The sequence below is a fragment of the Ctenopharyngodon idella genome, chromosome 7, assembly GCF_019924925.1.
Source record: "Ctenopharyngodon idella isolate HZGC_01 chromosome 7, HZGC01, whole genome shotgun sequence".
Classification (NCBI taxonomy): Eukaryota; Metazoa; Chordata; class Actinopteri; order Cypriniformes; family Xenocyprididae; genus Ctenopharyngodon; species Ctenopharyngodon idella.
Window position 1 is genome coordinate 27,254,749 of NC_067226.1, and position 8,070 is coordinate 27,262,818.

The 8,070-nt window shown below is 35.6% G+C and overlaps 1 long non-coding RNA gene across 1 annotated transcript; it reads left to right on the forward strand.

The window, feature by feature from the left end:
* Positions 1 to 547: 547 nt before the first annotated feature.
* Positions 548 to 4,267, forward strand: LOC127516011 (uncharacterized). The gene is made up of 3 exons (XR_007930913.1): positions 548 to 691; positions 2,007 to 2,072; positions 2,225 to 4,267. It is a non-coding gene; the product is annotated as an uncharacterized LOC127516011 (long non-coding RNA).
* The last annotated feature ends 3,803 nt before the right edge of the window (positions 4,268 to 8,070 follow it).

Consider the following 8,070-nt stretch of genomic DNA (forward strand, 5'->3'; position numbering starts at 1 on the left):
AAAATCCAATCAGGATTGGTATCAATTAATTGAGTGTGTTTTCTCTTCTGTGTAACATTCCTTTTCTTGTTCCCTTACTTTTTAAAAACCTGTCTATATCAAATGCATATTAAGATGCACACAGTATGCATTCAGCAATAATATTATTATTGAGTATAAACAATTATGTAATAATGTATTATAGAATAAATTAAGCAAATAAACATTTTTTTATTGTGGATAATTTACAGAGTATAGTGCAGACTGTAATTTTCAGTTATACTTTCTTTTGAAGATTATTCTTTGTCCACAAGATGGAGACAACATACTAAATATTGAAGCTTTAAAATCATGGCGATATGGGGCTATATACAAAGATATGGGGCTCCAAATAATTCATAATCATGGGTCATATTCAAAGATTCACATGGAACTTTTAGAATGAGTACTTTAATTATAATGCCTTGCTGAGATAGAGGTATTAGAGCTGTATTGCACACCATAAAACCGCACATACATAAACACACCCAATACAAGGTCAAAGTCTGATGTGTTCCAGAAAATACTGGAGGAACTGACATGACTGATGGTCAGTGCGATTCAGTGAAAGTGCAGCTAATGGCAAACACCTTTAATAATATGTCTTTTGAAAAACAGCTCCTTATTAAAGCAGTCGAATAAATATGTGAACACAGCTGTCTTTCATTCACAGGTAAGAAAATTTTATAATGTTAATTTGTATGGTTGCAGCAGGGTTTATGTTTAACTTGGGCAAAATCAAGTTAAAGCATGAGTTAAATACTCAACTATTTTATCAGTTGAATAAAATCTATTCCTCCTTATTTTATCATGGTTAGTTCATGTAGGTTAATACATTAACAAATGTTTAACTAATGAACCTTATTGTAAAGCTTTGTGCTTTATAAAGAATTATATACACACCCACACCCACCCACCCACACACACACACACACACACACACACATATGTGTGTTGAAACCAACTGTATATATATATATATATATATATATATATATATATATATATTTACAGTTGGTTTCATGTCTCTTGGTCAAACTATCTATAAGTTTAATGGAATTAGAATAGGCCTATTATATTTACACTACTATATTTTAAAACAAATAGAATGTAAATTCCACAAACAGAGTCTTGCCATGAAAGGGATATTTTACCAACATTTCACATTTAGTGTGATGTGAAAATTGAGAATTAAATTGATTAATTGATTTATAGCGATAATAAAATGAATATGATTTTTAATTATTTTTTTTAATTCCGCTTTTTGCTATGCAAAGAAAACATATTGATTTCCAAGTTGGTTTGGCTTGAGTATGTGACAAAAACTGAGAATATAATGGGCATTTTTGCGAATGTCCAACACGATCTCACAGCAATTCATACGTATTTTACGTATGAATTCAAACGAATGACTTACCCCTAAACCTACCCGTCACTGTGGTTTAAAATACGTACGAATTGGTCGTGAGATAGCGTTGAAATGTCAAATATAAAACTAATTTAACCGCACTCTTCCTCAGGTGGTGCCCTTGTACAAGATAATTTATGAATAATTTATGTTGTGTTTCATTATTTGACTTAGGCCTATAGTAATTTACCTTCGTAGTCTATATTTAGCAATAATGTCCTCAACTTGGAAAAACAGACAGCAGGTGAAAAAACAAAACTGAAATCATGGAAGAATGACAAGCCTCCAGGTGACAAAACAAGTATTTTGTTTATTAATTCTTAGTGAGTATGATGCATTTTACATCCAATAATTGAATTTGTGACATAGTGATACTAAGTTAGCAATAAATAGTAACAATATTATATGTAGACAAGTTTAAGTGTTATAGGAGGACTGGAAACTAAATACTTAATTTTTGTAAAACATAGTTGATCAACATGGTAGTAAACTCATTTCTACTGAATAGCTAGAATACCAGTACTTTATTTGAAAAACTGGACTGATTTCATGTTGTGAAATGAAATGTTTTGCTGAAAAGGTGTAAAGAGAAGAAGAGCAATGGCAGAATCTTTAACAGAGGAGAGGAGTATTGATAATATTACAAGTAAGACGATATCCAAAAGAATGACTGAAGTAAATAACAGAATTTATGACAATAATTTCCAAAAAAGACAGTGTTTCTTTTGCTTGCATAATATTAATTGTATATTATAAAATATGTGTAGACTCAACCTTTCATTGTTTCTCTTTTTTCAGACATGTCGTCCTCCCGTGGTCCTCTGGCTGTGGAGCTTCAGTGTTCAGTGTGTCTGGATGTGTTCACTGATCCAGTCAGCACTCCATGTGGACACACTTTCTGTAAGAGCTGCCTGAACCAGTGTTGGGACAACAAACAGGACTGCTACTGTCCACTCTGTAATGAAACATTCAGTAAAAGACCTGACCTCAAGATCAACATAGCCCTTAGACAAGTTGCGCAACTCTTTAAAGAAAAGTTCAGTCTGAGTAAAACTGAAGTTCTCTGTGACATCTGTGATGATGAAAGAAAAATAAAAGCCCTGAAGTCCTGTCTGGTGTGTCAGACCTCTTACTGTGAGACTCACCTGGAGCCTCATCAGAGAGTCCTGAACTTGAAGAAACACAAACTGATGGACCCTGTGGACAATATAAAGGACTATATATGCCAGAAACATGAGAGACCTCTGGAGTTATTATGTAAAGATGATCAGACATATATATGTGTGTTTTGCACTGATGGAGACCACAAAACTCACAACACTGTTCCTCTAGAGGAGGAGGGTAAAGAGAAGAAGGCACGAGTTACCAACAACACTGAACATACTTTAATAATATGGTTTTAAATATTCTAAAAAAGATATTTTTTCAGAAGATAGAAGATAGATGTAGAGTGATAAAATGTCACTGTCTGTGTGTTTCTGTATCTATAGACTCAGCTGATGAAGATACAGAAGGACGTGCAGAAGATGATCCAGAACAGAATGGAGAAGATTCAAGATATCGAACATTCTGCAGAACTAAGAAAAGTGAGTACAAGATGTTCAGAAGAGAAAATTTTGTTGAATAAAGTCGTTATTTTTGTTTTGTTTTTGCCCACAAAAAGTATTCTTGTCGCTTCATAAAATAAACGTTCAACCACTGCAGTCACGTTGACGGTTTTAACGATGTCTTTAGTACCTTTCTGGACCTTGAAAGTATGGACGAGTCATATACCTCATGGGTTTCATCAAAAATATCTTAATTTGTATTCAGAAGATAAACGAAGGTCTTACGGGTGTATAAGGACATGAGGGTGAGTAATTAATGACAGAATTTTCATTTTCAACTAACCCTTTAAGAACTAGTCTGACCAACTAGCAGTTAACCAAGGGGTAATCAGTCCTACTTTTCGGATTCAAATTAGACCAGTGTACCTTTTTATGTAACTGACTTTAAAAAGTAAATTAGACAACTAGCAATAGTCTAAGCAGTTTAAGCAACCGGCCACAGATTTCAGCAAAATTTAGATCATAAGTGCAGTGCAGTACTAAATGATATTTTATTAACAACGTTCTGAAGGAGCACGTTCAAATAATCTACCCAATCAGCACGAGAGGAGGCATATATGTAGATATAGCCAATTTACCTCTGGTCCACAACATTTCCAGCACATGAGGTTGCCTTCCCAATCAGTGCGGGCCCTGATGCCATCTTTTCCTCCTTCGTTTCTCCCTGCACCTCGTCCAACCCAAAGGGCCTGACCCAAGTGTGAGGCTGCCTCCGCAAATGGCCACAGCCCCAGCCCTCTTCCCTCCTACCTCCCTGCTTCACTCCTGCCCCGGCTAGGTGCCCGCGTACCTCAGCCGTTTCAACTCCTCCTCAAACTCCAAGTTAACTGCTTCCGGAAAATCTCCCTTTCTTAAAATAGGAAAGTAGACAGTCAGCTGATTATGGTACGCTCTCACCGGCGCAAACATACATTTTTCACAAAGAAGAAATCCAGCTCTAAATTACCGGCCAGAAAACATCTATCGCTCCTCCCACTCCCAGTCGCTCTTCTAAACGATTTTACTCTTGCAGCACAATTTTGGGGGTTTTCTTTGTCAATCTGTCTCCCAGCGGCTGTCCAGCACTTAATTGCTTTTTTGGGGGAATACTCAGGGTTCGGGCCAAATTCCGAGCACGGAGCCTTCCCCTCAGACAGCACACCAAATACGCATATTCTGTATTATATCTGATTATATGTAAATGTGAACTCATGAACAATTGCATGATATGTAGCACACATTTTCTCTAGTTGTTGTCAACTAATTGTTAGTTTGATTAGTTAAGTTGATTCTAGCTGGCTGGTTAACACAGTGTCTACATCAGACGTGAGCAGTGGGATGCAACAAAAGTGAATAGAACCCATTATAACCAGTGATGCTGTCTACACCGGATGCAGTGCGGTGCGATGTACCACGACAAATTCCCAACAGTAAACTGATGTCCTGTTCTATTTCTGTCGTACACTAAGTGCCTTCGCTACTTCTGACACAGAGGACCAATGGATTTGCAAATGTCGCGTCTAGTGTAGAAAGCTTCTAGCTGTTGAGGCGCAACACGACAGTGGTCAATGGGCTTAAACACCGTGTGTACACCAGACGTGACCGTTGTCGCATCACACCTCAACAGCGAGAAGCTGTATACACTGGACATGATAAAGCGATTGTGGAAAATCCATTTGTCCTTCATGTTAGAAGGACAAATGGATTTGTCCTTCTAACAACATCAGAAATAGAGCGAGGCATCAGTTTACTGTTGGGGATTTGTTGCATTGTGCCACATCAAGTGTAGACAGAATCACTGATTATAATGGGTTCTATGGGTTTTAGTCGCATTGCGCCACTTGCTTCCAGAGTATAGAAAGGGTGTTAAAAGTAAATATTAGATTGCTCCCATTATATTGAAAGAAGTTTCACTGTAATGTCACACAGTTTCACTGTTAACAGCTTCATGAATTATAATGTGAACGATTAAATATTCTTGAGAAAATAAGCATATACAGGTGCTGGTCATATAATTAGAATATCATCAAAAAGTTGATTTATTTCACTAATTCCATTCAAAAAGTGAAACTTGTATATTATATTCATTCATTACACACAGACTGATATATTTCAAATGTTTATTTCTTTTCATTTTGATGATTATAACTGACAACTAAGGAAAATCCCAAATTCAGTATCTCAGAAAATTAGAATATTGTGAAAAGGTTCAATATTGAAGACACGTGGTGCCACACTCTAATCAGCTAATTAACTCAAAACACCTGCAAAGGCCTTTAAAGGGTCTCTCAGTCTAGTTCTGTAGGCTACACAATCATGGGGAAGACTGCTGACTTGACAGTTGTCCAAAAGATGACCATTGACACCTTGCACAAGGAGGGCAAGACACAAAAGGTCATTGCAAAAGAGGCTGGCTGTTCACAGAGCTCTGTGTCCAAGCACATTAATAGAGAGGCGAGATAGAAAAAAGATGTGGTAGAAAAAAGTGTACAAGCAATAGGGATAACCGCACCCTGGAGAGGATTGTGAAACAAAACCCATTCAAAAATGTGGGGGAGATTCACAAAGAGTGGACTGCAGCTGGAGTCAGTGCTTCAAGAACCACTACGCACAGACGTATGCAAGACATGGGATTTGTGGATTATGAAGAGGGTCTGGTCTCCTTCTGTGATGTGAAGTCCAGTTCTCATATCTACTCTTTCACTGGTCAGTCTTTCACTGAGAAACTGTATCCATTATTCAGCCCATGTCGAAATGATAAAGGAAAGAATTCAGCCCCACTGATCATCTCGCCTGTTAATTACAACGAATGAATTTACACGCCAAATATAAAATGAAAATAAAGCTTCTTTAAACTAAGAGTCTAAAAATAGTAGGCTAATCATCCATGTTGTTACAAGTTTCTCTGAAAACATTTTGATTGGTCACCAGGGATGTGAAATAACAAATTACTGTACACAGCCTACTCACTTTACTGTAGCTGATTAGTTTTTGTCAGAAAGAAAAGTTTATCTTGTAGAATCTAGTTACGGGCATGATAACTTTAGAAAAATAATATTTATGGCACTCAGACAGATATGTTCTATGCAATTGAGCTGATAGAAAAAAAATAGATACATTTCATGTGTTCTTTAGATATTCCTCTTTAAAAAAGTATAAGCTGTATGCAAAGAGACCCACATTTGATTTATAACCACTGAAAATGTGTAGTTTACCAATTTACTCATGGAGCTGCATTAACATGTCCATATCTCTGGGACTGAACCATCGAGGGCCTTTAAAATGAAGATACCAAAAGGAAAGTTTGTTAAGAACCAGAATCTAAAAGGATATTAAGATATCTTTAATACTTAAGTTACAGGCATGCAAACTTGAGTTCAAAAACATTTTTGAACTATCATCGTTGGCATATAATGAAACAAAGATTACTAAAGTCAACAGATTTTACTAATAGACCTACCAATCTCTGTGTAAAAATAAATTAATGATGCTGCCATCTTTCTGAAGTCATTTTTACACCCTTGTAAATTGGCCCAAATCTCAGGTGAAAAGTGTAATTTTGACCGCCCTCTACAAAATACCAAGTAATCTACTATTAATCCACTAACAAAAAGTTTTTTGTTGGCCTTACTTAGATTCTCAAGCATTTGTCCAAAACTTGTCCAAATGTTGTCTCAACTTTACAAATTGTGTTATTTGAACAAACATTTTTACATTCGACAATGTTGTGCCAGTTCCCAGCTTGCATTGCAGCTTGAAAAAATTATGAGGTAATTAATATTAAAAAAATGATTATTGCTTTGCATTAACCAGCTTGATTTATGCTGCTGTTGTTGTTGTCACCGTTATTTAACTGTCATATGTTTCAGAATTCATATTTTTACTGAATTACAATTGTTGACATGAGACATGTGTTGAGGTGTTGAGCTATGTTCTTTTCATTGCAGCTTTTGCAACTTATTTGCCCGGGTGAAAGGTAAACTGTGTGCCTCTAGTTTTGAGAGGCAAATGTCGTGTTAACTTTGAAAAATAAACATGAAGATGAAAAAACAAGGATTGTAGCTGCTTTCATTTAGAAACATTCTTTGGTTATCTTGACAAGAAGTTTTAAGTTAAAAAGACTACCTGTACTCATTAGATAAACAAAAGTTTTTAAGTTGAATTTAACTGGAGTGAATTAGTTGAGTTAACTTAAAAAGTTGAGTGCGATAGGTTGCCTTATTTTTTCAAGTTGGCTCAACTTGTTTTTTTTTTAGTTGTCTTGACAAGAATATTTAAGTTCAAAAGATTATCTGGTACTCATTAGATAAACAGAAGTATTTAGGTTGATTGTAACTGGAGTGGATTAGTTGAGTTAACTTAAAAAGTTGAATGCGATAAATTGCCTTATTATTTTAAGTTAGCTCAACTATTTTTGAGCTAACTTAAAATATTTCAGTGTACGGTTAATTAATCCATTAGGGTCATTTTACAAGTGATGACTGGCCATTAGTGAAGAACACACCCGCAACTAAAGAAAAGATGAAGAACAGGAACAGAAAAAGAGAACAAGACTAAAGCAAACTTGTTCAGAAAAAAAACTGTTCAAACTTGTGCAAACTTTAGACTGCCAACAAAATTCTGCGCAATTATTATTATTATTCTTTTTTTATGTATTTATTATTTTTTTTTTTTTGCATATCCAGATTTTATCCAGATGGATTTTTAAAAGAAAAAAAATAAATAAATCTGATCCAAACCACATTTGGAGGTGGTTTGAAATGTGATCCCAATCAGATTTTTTTTACATCTGTCTCTGGCTGCTCAGATCAGATTTCAAATTGTCTTTTGCTTCACTTTTAACATGACACACAACAATAACGTGAAAACCAGTGGTGGAAATGCCGGTAGTATTCATATGGTATTCAAACAGTATATCCAAAAATTTTGGCCCTGACTACAGCACAGAACATTACAATACATGCCAGTCTCCTCCGTCTCTGATTTTTTTTTTTTTTTTTTTTTTTTGTGCAATGGAAGAGTTCTGCACTGCGACAAAACAGGGCGCTAGTTTGGAGA